Here is a 13680-nt window from a genome sequence, read left to right on the forward strand (position 1 = left end):
TTTTATGAAGAGCCTTTACAAAAGAAAACAAATACAGTATTATACAGCAAAGCGATGCTGCTGCTGTTGCTGCTTTGCCTGCCCTTGAAAATGTTGTGATTTTTCCCTGGTCTGTGAACTGTAAAAACTGATTGGAATTAAATGAGTTAAATGTTGCATATATTTAGTTTTCACTGTTCTTAAAATGATGGCATTGGGAAGGGAAACTGTCAAATGTACGTGGATATGTGCGTGAAATTGTTCTAAGTCAAAATCAAGTACCGATACGTAGACTGTGAAGAGGCTCCAAAGAGGCATTTGATGAATTGGAACTTGACGCAGTCATCCAAGCAATCTTTACCATGTATAAAGATAAAATACTAAAATGACATGAGGAAAGTAAAATTATATATCGGATTAAGAGTACGGCAATTGAAACACGCTCATCATTGCTTTTCACATTGATTAAATGATCACGAACATCAGCTGAATTCATTACCTCAATATTTGTTCCAATCATTTTTTCAGAATTCAATGTCATCAGTAAATATTTAATGCAATTTAAGTAGACTTGTTTATAAACACTGTATATAAAATATCAATTTCCAAATTAGGCTATATGAACCAGTGCATAACACAAATGCAAACACACATGTACAAACACTATTTATAAGTCGGGCATTGCCAAAAGGGACAAAAGAACACTGGGAAAAGGATAAAACTCTGGTGAAAAGATCATCTCATGATTTTACAGAAAATTGCATCGCCACATATGCTATCTCACAATATATTGCGATAAAGCGCAATCTGTCTTGCTGTGCATTAAACCAAGGGTAGCATGCCAGATAAGACCATGTTAAGTGCACTCTAATTTTTCCATGCAGCATTTTACATCTGAAAAGCAGGCCACTTTTTCCCACCATGAGCTTTGTTTTTGCCCATGTCTGTGTATCAAGTAGTGTGCTGCCCCCTTGTGGGGAGCGGTGGCACAGTGGTTAGCGCGTTGCGCTATGAGACCGATACCCGGGTTTAATTCCCGCTCACGGCCAACACCAGTGACGATTATTTGAACCGCTCTTGGGCCTCCGCTTGGTTCGACTCAGCCTCAAATGAGTACCTGCTGTGATGCATAAGCATCGCCACTCGGGAGACAAAGGCGGGCGTGTTGCTGGCCACCCACCACCTCGTGTACCTGTTCCGGCCTTCATAGGTGCTCGCTAACAGCACTTGCCCCACACGTCTCATAAGGCTATACTTTGTCTTTGTGCTGCTTCCAATTGCTGGAAGGCTTCTCATTAGAGGTCAAATACAAGTAGGGTTTTTCATTTGTTATACCATTATGGATTTTGGAGGGAAAACCATCACGCACAGTTATGGCTGCAGAGCAAGCTCCCGAGAGAATACGTCACAAACTAGGTTTAAGACAAAGATGACCAAACATACGTTTTGAAACCAAGGTTTCAGGCTGCATTGTGCAATGCTTTCCATCAATTGCACTTGTGTCCTCTCCATCTCCATACCACCTGAACTTGTTTTGTGTTCAGGCATATCAATGAGTTATTGTCAAGTGCAGGAGGTAACAAAATATTTCTGGTGTTTTCCCCAGTCAGGCATGTTTGCAAGTAACTGGTGTATGCTGTTGTCCAATGTGATTGATTATATTATTTACACACTGGAATTTTCAGTAGCCCACAAATACAAACGTATATTTAATGCAGTTTTGTTTTGCTTACATTAAAACAATAAAGACTCCAATAATAGGGTTTTTCCCCTTTTTTCTGGCAACAAAACTGAAACCTTTTTACAAGGATTCATGTCTGCATTAACCACAATACCTGCAGTCAAAACGCAAACAAAAAACACACTATGATAATATATGCATTGTCCTTGAAACTGATTGGTCCACACCAAGGGACGGCTTTCTTTTGAGCCTCGACCCAATTGGTGCTCGACCAGATGACGCCAAAAGGCGTGAGGGGAAAAACCCTATTATTATATTTTGGGGAGGTCTAATGATGTAAATAAAGACTCCATTTCATTTGATATTAAGACAACCACTAAAAGCCCTGTTTTTACCTGCCAATTTATTAATTTATGCCAGTTGATTTCTTGCTATTGCACATTATTGTGATCTGAACACGATCGATGTATACTAAGACGGATGATTTCTAATTATGCAGTGTTTACGACGTAAGAGAAATCACAATTCAAAATACACAACATTACAACCAACCAACATACGCATAATATAAAAAAAAGATAAAGGTACTTGCTCCAGCCTCCTGTGGCAGAAAGGCCTCCACTAGTCTAGAGTGATCTCTGCATAAACCCTCAATTATATTTCGGGCCTCCTCTTCCACGCAGACTAGGAGGAGGAGGAGGAGGTATAGCCCTGTGAGCCATGCGGTGGGAGTACCCATACTTTACCCCATCAAACGCAACCTACCGATCCGACTACATAGTGGTGTACCCACTCACACGCCTGGGTGGTGGGGGGGGAAGTATTTAAGAAACGTGCTCATCCGTTCAACTGCCCCACCTGCATTGCAAATGCAGTGTGCTGCCCATGACACCACGGCAACAGCCCTCATAATATAACATACGTTACCAACCTCATATACTTTATATAAAATAGCTGATATTCTTCCATGCATCTCTTTTCACGTCTGTACGTGTCAGCAGCATAAAAACACAGGTTTCTTTATTACTCAAATATTTTAAAGTGTATTGATCCTGCTGAACATCAAACGGCACCGCAATACATGTTTACAAAGCAGTATTTGACATTTTTCAAAAATGTTATTATTAAGGGGTTGCGTCTGTTCATCCAAATGACTGATGGCAGTCTGAATTGCCACCTTTTATTACAAAAAGCTTTCTTACACTAAACACTCACTGACAGCTTCAATTACTCTAAAGTGTGGCTTGGGTCAAACGTAACTGTGGAGGCTCTTAAGTCATTCATTACACTATGTAACATGATTTTTGTTCCTGGGTAGTAAGTGTTATTTTGTAATTGCTTATGCCTAAAAAGTATAGAAAATGGATATTATTCCCCACAAACTTTGCTTTTGTGTCCAGGACTTTACGTGAAGGAATGACACAAATGCACACGTTTTCTCATTGAAAATTGGTAAATTTCAAAATATCACTGTCCTGGTCACAAAAGCAAAGGTTGTGTAGATAATAGCCATTTTCTGTACTTTTGAGGCATAAGCAATGAGGAAATAATACTTACTACCCAGGAACAAAAAACATTATAAATTTGTTACAGAGTGTTATTAATGGAGTGGATTATTAACTTTGCTTTTGTGTCCTGGTCACAAAAGCAAAGTTTGTGGGGAATAATAGCCATTTTCTGTACTTTTGAGGCATAAGCAATTGGAAAATAACACTTACTATCCAGGAACAAAAACATGTTTTTGTTAGTGTTATTAGCTGAATGCTGCCATCTGCTGGTACAATTTTTCGTGTGATTTTCAAAACCAATTTTCACTCCACAATCATTTTTTTCCCCCATTTCGCTTATAACACGCTATAAGAGATGAGCAAACGCACACCAAAAATTAAATAAATGTTTTCTTAAGGCGCCTCAAAATGTCTCATTGGAAAACACCCATATTGGTAATTTCACAAGTCTGTCTTTGCAATTGCCCAATGTGTTGTTTCTTAAACGCATTTTTTCTGCAAAATCAGACAAATTAAAATCCTTTTCTGAGAGTGCCCTCGTATGAAATTTGTTCTCATTGCTCCATCTCCACAGCAAATATGCCACTAGTTATTAATATTCAACTTTGCATATGCTAATGTTGGAAAAGCTATTTTATTATGCAGAAAGTTGTATATTTTTATTCATCCTCAGCCGTGTTCTTTCCGTCATTGGATGAAGGCCTTCCCATGTTGTTGCCACCCGATAGCCACGTGATGCCACAATCCATCTTCCTCCTACACACGAGCTGATCGTATCACTCCATCTCTGCAGAAATCATCCTCTCGGGTGTATTCTCTGCTTTGGCTTCCATTCCATCACTAGTCTCATCCATCAGCAACCATACCTTCCCCACTTACTTTGCAAATAGTCAATGTAAGATCTATAATTTGTGGTTTGTTCTAAAATACATATGTTTTTCTCTTCCTGCCTCAGTGCAATTTCAGTCATGCATCTCTTCATGCTTCTCTGCATACTTTTTAGCTTTTGTTGTATTTTCTTGTCAATGTCCATGTTTTGATCCATGTATCATCAGAGGCAATTGAAAACTTTCTTCCAAACTTACATTTGTACATTGATTTTCATTGCCAATTACAGTTTTCCAAAAGTACTCCATTATGCTCTTGTTCACCTCTTTAGTTTATCAATTTAATCCCGATACACATTAAATAATAGCCCTAGGCATAGTTATTCTGCTGCATTGTAATTCATTTGTTGAGGGTAGCTGCTGTTACATGACTACTGCTTTGCTTGTATTTATCTTGAGCCAACTTTGCAGCCCTCTTTGTTATGCTCTTGAGTAATTTCCTGCAATTCATTTGCACTGATTAATATAATGGCTATGCTGTCAGAACATTTGATATGCTAAATCCTTTCCCCCCATTTATGCTTATGTAGTTATTTAAATAATCCTAAATGCATTGTGAATATCCTTGTCAAAACGATGTCCTTGTCTGATTCCTCTTCTAATTTGCATGCTCTTACTTTCTGCATGCAATCTCTGTACCAGTCCCATATCGATAAATGCTTTTGATCATTTATATCTATATTTCACTAAATCTTTGATCTGTGAAGGCTTGAATGTCCGCATCATTTTCCACAGAATCCAAATGCCTTTCGTAATCTACAAAAGTCAAATATTTAATTCATATTAATCTTAGTGAAAGTTATTTCTTGCTCCAATTAGCATTACGGTGGTGCTCATCTTCTGTTTATAACTCTTATTCGATGGTTGGAATTCACATTCCTATGACGGGGGTAAGTCTCTGCGTAGGACAATCACTGTTGACTTTCCAACAAAATTGTACCTATTTTATCAGTCAACCGGGATTTTAACTCGCAGACTTTCAGTTGTAAACCACTCGCTGTTCAATTAAAATAATCTATCTTACCTTTGAAAATTATGTCAACCCATAGTAATCGAGACTTAAATGCAACAAACACTCACATTTACACCAATCTGGTATATTTTAATGTGAAATACAGTACTACATTTGCACCATCATCTGGAGAATATTATTTAATTAGTTACATTATTTAATGGTCGACAAGGCTATCAAAATGTGTATGAAACTGAACTCCTTTGAATTTCCAATCTAATTTGGCAACATCCATAGGCCAACATTTGTGAACGGCTCTCTTGATCGGCGTATCTAATGACAGTAGCCATATTGAACGTTTTATGTATATTCATCAAGAATAATGTGTTTGCGCATTGCACGTCATTCCATGGTGAATAAAAACTAATTAAATTGCTTGAATACAGTGCCTGCCAAATGGCCATTGTAACCAGTGGAGTGTAAATAATTGAAATGGCATAACAAAAAACATATTATTGCTGAACGGTGGATACTGTTTTAACATATATTGTTTACAAAACAAACCACCTTTGTGCAAATCTGTTGCTGGAATTTGCATACATCTGGGATACTAACACCCATCGTTAGTGATGTATATAAGACATTTCATATCTGATAATGTCATACTTCATGTTTTAAAGGTAAAGCGTGCCCGTGCGCAAACAAGAAAGGGAGGATTGCATTCATCCCTGCTGATGGTCGTGACTCACTGGTGGAAAATGTCACTTTTCAATCGCGAGGTCTGTAGTAAATCTATAGAGAGACCGCAGCAGTCTTCCTACAGTCAAGTGCTGTTCATTTTATCAAGCCCAGAGTAAAGTAAATGATGGGTTAACTCTAACCGGGATTTAAACTCATGATTTCAACACTGATTAAACTGTCGGTCTTCTTAATAAACTCTATCCCTGTCCTAAACTTAAACGAGAGTACAACCCCGAGGGCTGCATATCTCTTCAGCCAATAAGAACATACACTTTCAAACGTATGCAAGGCAGATAAATAAGACTGCAATGAATATATGTGACCTATCCGGCTTATATATGTATTATATTGCTGCGAAGGTTTTTACCGTCGTGTTGGATAGCTCTCTGATCTGTTGTCGGCTTGCACTGCCTGCTTCTTTTAGGTCCCTGAAGAATCTCGCACAACACGGAGTGTGAAGTCAACGAACGTGCAATTTTAAAACTGAGCATAGAGTGATGATTTTACGGATTTCTGGATGTTTTATGTTGACATGCGTGCATTTTTATTTCATCTGATGGGGATTACAGCGCGTCAGTTAAGACGGTATTAACAAAAAAATACACATGACATTTCTCTTGTGCATTCGGATTAACATTTCATTCAGTAAATGTGCTGACAAAAGACATTTTTACATATATGATGGATGTGTCAGAACAGTATGCAGTGTTAATTTCTATATCAGCTGCAGTTTTTTTCCCCAGGATAGCTGGAAAATGTCATTTATGTGTTTTCAGTCTTTCAAGGACCCAGTGAAACCATGGAAATCATTTGTATGACTGCTCTCCCGTCTGCTTGTAGACCTTAGATATCCCGAGAGACTCTTTACAGAAGTAGGCCATTGTTCGTGATGTGATGGTCTAATTAGTAGTTTTCTTTTAATGACCTATTCAAAAAATATCCATTTGTACTTGTTGAAAGCGTATATTCTGTTTATGCCCGTGTGCATATATATACACACACATATCATTGGCAAGACTGGATGGTCTGTTGGTTAGTGCACTTGTGTTTGAGCCAGTTTATAATGGTTTGGCAGCGTGAATCTGGCTGCTGCGCAGTGATGTTGTAAACACATTAAAAAAGCATCCATTTCGCCCTTTTATCGCAGGGTCATTGTATACTAATAGCCCAAATTTTTGTTTACTTAAACAACAAATGTTTGAAAGAAGAAATGAAGAAAATAAATAACTTTATTAATACACAGGACAATAATATTGTTACATCGTTCTGAATATCTATAAACTAAATTTTGATTTAAAGCTTTCGTGACTGCAGTAATTCATATTCTTAGTTTTTTTGGTAAAGTCACGTTGAAGAGAAACAACAAAATAACAAAATATATATAAAACAATAAAAAAATTCTCACGACGTTTCGACCATAACTCAAACGGTCATCATCAACCAACACACGGTGGGAAAAAAAAAAAACATTTTCATCCAGTTAGCATGACACCCCGACTGACAAGCCAGCAGTAATCACAGTGGGCATTCTAAACACGCACACTATTAGCTAAATTCCATTCAATACTCTCTGTGCACGAAGGTTCCGAACTAACCGATAAGCAGGACAAGTTGGAGTTAACGCGCGCTTTGGCTGCAGCGTGACGGCTCCGCGAGCCGTTATGCGAGTCGCGCCGTTGTCTGCCCATGGCCAGCGAGCACGTGCGAGCCCGCGATAGCACGACAGCCAGAGAGAGAGAGAAAGAGAGAGCAACAGTGACACAACAGAGCAATTCGCGTGATTACACACGTGACAGCTAGCCCGAGCGTACGCCGAAACAAACGCGTGTTTACACGGACCGACGCTGACATTGCTGCAATGATGGCACCGGTGAAATATGGGCGCGTTAAGATGACAATGTTGAAACGTAAATGTGAATCGCTTTCATTGAATAAGCCCGTCTGTTCGCAATCACAAACATTAGCGCTGTGCAAAAGGGCTCTTCATATTATATACAGGGCAAACAAAGTCTCTGTTTGTACAAAGTAATTACTAACCGCTTTCACATGCCTGTGATGTATAAGCTGTTTTGTTGCAGAACTAGTGTGTGGGGGGGTGTGGCAGAGTGGGGGGCATTAAAGTCAAATCATTGTTTGGAATGTTTTGTTGGTTTAAAGGTCACTATGTAAGTGATGAACATGCAGCAATGTATTGTTTATCACTCGCACCATGCTACTTGTAGCGACTCTTTCATAATAGGAGGATGAATGTACAGTAATGAAATATTATATAATTGATTCAACATTATTTCTTTGGAAAGTACACGTATTTAATATTTCGACTATTGTTATTTTTAAGTCTTTGGAGTCCAGTTGAAAATGCATGGTGTGCAATTGAACATGTGTAATATTGGGATGTTAGGACTTATATTTTCATATCAGTCGTGTTGGGTATATGCAGCTAAATCAGGGGCATGGGGACACTTGTAAGCCAGTGGGGTGTGGGTGGGGGAGCATTAACCATGGGGGCCCTTGCCAATTAGGCGAATGGGTTCATGAAGTGCAGTGATATAGTAAATGGCATAGCTGGTTCCCCATGTCCAAATATTTGATAACGTAAACAAATCACCGTTATGAAAATGCACGATGGTTACAAAATAAACTGTCAGTGCTTTCACTTTGCAATTAACTTTCTCTAAATACAGAGGACGATTGAAAATGTACCAAGTATGACCTTCCAACGAAATATGTCACATCTGCTGAAGATTGTTCGCTAGAGAGAGAGATGCCTGCATCATCAAGTTTAAATTCTATCCTTATAAAAAATACAGTTGAAATTGTTTTCTTCGTAAAAGGAACCTCAAATTGTTGGTTGGAAGGAACAAATAAAGTGACCATCATGTCATATGTCAATGCAACTACGTCGGTGATTCTCTGCCCCACCATGAATGTTCTCGGTATATGAATACTCCTCTTGCATTTACTATAACCAGCAGCGGCATTGTCATCCTGAGTGAGTATAACAAACTGGTACGATGACCTCACGTAGCATACATTTTCCACTGAACACCATCACTAATTTCCCTAATGCACTGTCAACATCAAGCTGCTGTGTGGTCAGCATCACAGTCAGTTTAATTCGCCATTATTTTATCAGGTGCTTTACGTAACTATCTGCGTACTGTATTCTCCTATCTGTCGCTAACACGGTAGAAATGTTAGTCATAATACTTGTGAAATTTTCCACACTGGCAAAAGGAATAAGATTGGAACAGTGTGTCATGGGACACTTAATACTGTGGACACGCGAAATAACAGCCATTCCGCTATCATTCAATTGCAGTACTTAACGATTCTTACATATATTTATTCGTGAAGTAAAATGTTCAAGGTCAGCCTAGTACATTTGGCTGAAGGAATGGCAGAAACAAAACCTAGAGTTCAATATACCGCTCCTCTATACTCACCAGATGGGCAGGAACAGGTTAAAGTGCCCACATTTATCACCACATGCAGAAACTAAACTTTAATTCCATCTGTTTATTGGTTGATCAATCCAGGCTCTGGTTGCATAAAACATCTAAAGTAGAATTTTCACCGATTATAAGTTAAGATATTTCAATTCGGTGTGAAAATGGGAATAAAAATGAGCACTAATTTTGATCATGTTCACAGTTATATATAATGCAATCCAAGATGCCTCCCCTTTTATATACTGCGAGTAGTTTTGACTATCTTATTGGTTCTTTCGGTAAATTCACGTCGAAGGGAAATAATAAAATAATAAAAAATAAACCAATAAAATAAAAATCTCACGACGTTTCGGCCACAACACAAGTAGCCTTCCTCAGGTGAAGAAACAGAACTGACGGAAAGACAGCGCTCCAATGAACACTGCTAAGCTTGGCAGCGTATCTTAAGCTGGGTGGGAGGAGCAGAGCGCCTTGACAAACGAGTTTACATATCAATAGAAGAATTTAGCATTGAAGTAGCTGTGTTAATGTGATAGATTAGCAGGATGGTAAAGTCAGAAATTAGCATGTAACTGAAAGAACCAAGAAGATAAATCCCAGCAGTCACGAAAGCTTTAAATCGAAATTTAGTTTTGACTAGTCTGTCACAAGGGTAGTGTTTACTTCTGAGAGTTCCTCCTCTTCATCTAATCCCTGAGATATATGGGGATGGGGGGTGCTATAAAATCCTCCACTATTTTAAGATTATTTTTTTATATCAATGTTTTATAGTTATATATGTTTTTTCTCGAAAGGCACCATATGTGAATGGCATTTGAATGTTGCTCAAAAGTAGTCTAAAATGCCCTGACCTAGAGAGTCTTGTGTTTTTCCTTCATTAAGCGTTGCCCTCTCTTCGGCTACGTTGTCATGCAATTTGCATTGCATCAGCCTGTGATTTTTTATTCAGGGCATATAACCTCCTGTAACATGGATCAAAAACATGGGCTTTGACCGAGCAAAAGGTGCCAAATAAACTGGAAAAGTGTTCAAAGGAGCATGGGATTACGCTGACAGGAAGAGGAACACATGGATTACAGATTATACTCAAATTTTTGATATCATATTGACTGGTAAAGAAGTAAGTGGGCTTGAACAGGGCACTTCACGAGAAGAGATGATTGCCGGTGGGCCTGAGAATAACAACAGGGGCAAGAAAAGGAGGGAAATGCCAATAAGAGCGTCCACCATGGAGATAGTACAATGACATCAGATTCTTTTGCAAGTGGTGGGTGGATGATCGCATAATGAGACCATGTGATATGGGGAGGCCTTCATCCAGCAGTGGATATAGATTGTGGCTAAAGCTGATAAGGTCAGGAGAAGGAAAAAAAACACCTCAGGTAGTGTTAACAAAATCGCTTAAGGTGTTTTATGCATCCACCACTCTACTCAATGAAACTGGCTTAGCAGTGCGACAGGGGCATTAGCCACTGAGTAACACAGCCACTCTGACCACTACTTTATATTATCTCTCACTATCAATGACCAAAATGGGGGGGGGGGGGAGGGGGATCCACCAAAATGTATTGTAAGATATCAATGCAATAGTTGTTATGCTGCATTAAATATTCTGCATTGTACAAACGTGCAATGTGTTTTGTCCTCATGCTACTGATGCATTGCACAAGCTATGATAAACGAATTATGAGGATATGCATGTGGGAGGTAGAAGAGCTAGCAGATATTTAAAGTTGATGGGGAATTAACAGCTCAAATAATTACATCACAAATGGATGTTTTTTTATTTACTAGGTGGTGTGCCATGGGCTCAGATTTAAAAAGAAAACCCAAAATCGAATTGAATGATTGATTTCATTAAGCACGGATGAGATAGGAATAATTTTGTGACTCGATAATTGCGTTGATACTGCGCTATAATAAATATTGTACTTTAGGCATCAGTAAAATAAATACTAGGCATGTAATGATTAATACGTTAATCAACTAAAGAGTATGGTATTCTGATGTTCACAGCACATGCATTAACCTTCTGTTTGTAAGTAACATTATTCAAAATATATGGAACGTATGTCTACATTATTTGCAAATTGTACCTTTAGCCTAATGGAATTAATTATTAAGAAGAAAAAATATATGAGAGACAGCCCAGATCAGATTGTTGATAATTAATTCCACCACGAGGTGTGGGGTGAATGGTCAAATGTCTACAGGACAGGATATATAGGTTACAATCACTATAATGTAAGGGTCGAATGCCTGCTGTTCAATTCCTGGGGTTTAACCCAATTTGGGGGATGTATTACAATTACAATTTTTGGTATGTTAAGAATTAAAGAGATATTCCTGTTATCGCCTCACGTTAATATCTGGATTACAAACATACTATGCTTTCAAAGACATTGCTTAAACAACCATGCTGAATAACACACAGTACAACCCAAAACCAAATGGGAAATATATTTTTGCGAGTCCTTAAACTGTCTGTGCCACTGTTTTCATAGCCTTGTGTCAAATAACCTTTAAAAGGTTCAAACAAATGAAATTGTTAAGGGGCTAAGTCCGGGCAACATTCGGCACGTTTCATAACAACCCCTAAGATGTCCCACCAACGATTGCACTGTGTGCTGTGAATGCCACTCTCGTTGAAGAGTCCACAAGCATCTCGAACAAGTCACAATACAAAAAACAGTGGTGACCGGCTGTTGATTTTACAGGAAGGCAACTATTAATGGAACCTGGATGTTCCAATAAACTGTCATCATTACCTTTGCAGCAGAAGGTTCGGGAGACTTGATTTTTTTTTCCTTGAATGGAGAGCCTTGGTGTGTCCGTTGAGCTCTCTGGGGCCTATACTCCAAGCTCAAAATAGTGGGTCCAAAATTCAATGGCAGTGATGACGCAAAACGAAAATGCATTGCTATCATGTAAGACATCTGGTGGAAAAGGCATGACAAATGTAAATTATGTTTAATTTATGATCTTCTGTTAATATTTATAGCACACAACGGGCACACTCTTTATAAAAAAAATTCAACTCGTCATGGATTGTTGAATGAACTGTTCCTGCACATAAACCTATAGCCACTACTATGTGCATATTCCTACTTATCTATCATCCAATATAAACTTCCAACATGAGGGAGATTGACTGGAGTTTAAGCATCAACTGGCCTACTACATTATTCTTAATGTCAATCCTGTTCACTATCTGACTGCAGCCTTTCCACCCATTTGTAAACATTGTCATAATTCATACAATTGCCAACATGCGGGAGCTTTATTCGTTCGTTGATAATCGAATCTGTCTTTACACCCTCAGAGGAGAAAACAAAAAAACATTGTCGTTCTGCTGATATGCAGTTGTACAAGGGCAGCCACAATCATGGATAATGTGATATATCTGCAAACGAGCATGCAGTGAAAACGTCAGACAGCACGCCGAACAACGTTCAGAACAAAAACACACTGGAGGATTAAAGCCTGCAATCGATCACTATTACCATGGACGGTTCTTATGAAAATGAAAACGTGCATTTCAAGTGTTGCAGCCAGCATGTCAAAATGGTAGCAATTGCCAAACTATGCAATTGCTTTAATTTACTTATAGAAAATATGTTTTCGCGCATAAAATGCAAGTGATCAAATGATAAGACTGTAATGTATACGTGCAGTGCTTTCGTTTATCTATGATCAAACGAGCGATGGGACAGCACTAATCTTCACTAGCGCTTCCAATACAGTTGCGTAAATTCCACATTCTTGTGCCTGAAGCCACTCATTCACTGTTGACCACCCGCAAAGTGGTGGATAAAGTCAGACTCATTTCTGAGCTATGACAAGGTGAGTCGAGCGTTGACCGGGATTTGAAATCACGACCTTACAATTATGAGTTGAGCGCTTTAGCAATAGGATTACCTAGTCGGAACATAATATTACCGGTAATTTGGTTGCATTAATGTGTAAGAGTTTCAGTGGAGGTGTTGAAGAGGTGTGTCTAGGTAGTAAAACAGTTAATTTCTACAACATGTCATGTTGTGTACTTTGTAATGGTCTCTTTGGTGTCATTGGACCTGTTTCAGGGAATAAAATAAAATAAAAACAAGTCTCGATCACTTTGTTCCTTTTGCTTTTATGAACGATGGGGGATTGTAGTTCTGTTCATTAAATAAAAGAGTATGTTAACAACCATTTATGACTGTCCTGAATCTATGCATTATTAATAGTGTGTAAGAAAAAACAATGGTGATTAAAGCGCCAATCACAAGACAACTGTCATTTCTTATAACTGTATTTTCATAAAACACGTTTTTATACCACCTACCTTGTTAACATGTTTAAAACAAGTTATCCATTAATATATTTAAATGAAAAGCACGTTGATATCACCATATTCAAGGAACTAAATTTAAAAGGTATTTCATAATAAAGACTTAATTACGTCACAAAAATGGCAAGATCTTAATAATAATACTTTATA

The 13680-nt window shown here is 38.3% G+C and overlaps 1 long non-coding RNA gene across 1 annotated transcript; it reads right to left on the bottom strand.

Annotated features, from left to right (window-relative positions):
* Positions 1-524: 524 nt before the first annotated feature.
* LOC116940230 (uncharacterized) lies at positions 525-12622 on the bottom strand. Its single transcript, XR_012941268.1, has 4 exons — positions 11969-12622; positions 7344-7428; positions 6116-6176; positions 525-4811 (listed from the first exon to the last, which is right to left on the bottom strand). It is a non-coding gene; the product is annotated as an uncharacterized LOC116940230 (long non-coding RNA).
* Positions 12623-13680: the final 1058 nt, after the last annotated feature.

The sequence above is a fragment of the Petromyzon marinus genome, chromosome 8, assembly GCF_048934315.1.
Source record: "Petromyzon marinus isolate PM22_M1 ecotype Great Lakes invasive population chromosome 8, UKy_Petmar_22M1.pri1.0, whole genome shotgun sequence".
Classification (NCBI taxonomy): domain Eukaryota; kingdom Metazoa; phylum Chordata; class Hyperoartia; order Petromyzontiformes; family Petromyzontidae; genus Petromyzon; species Petromyzon marinus.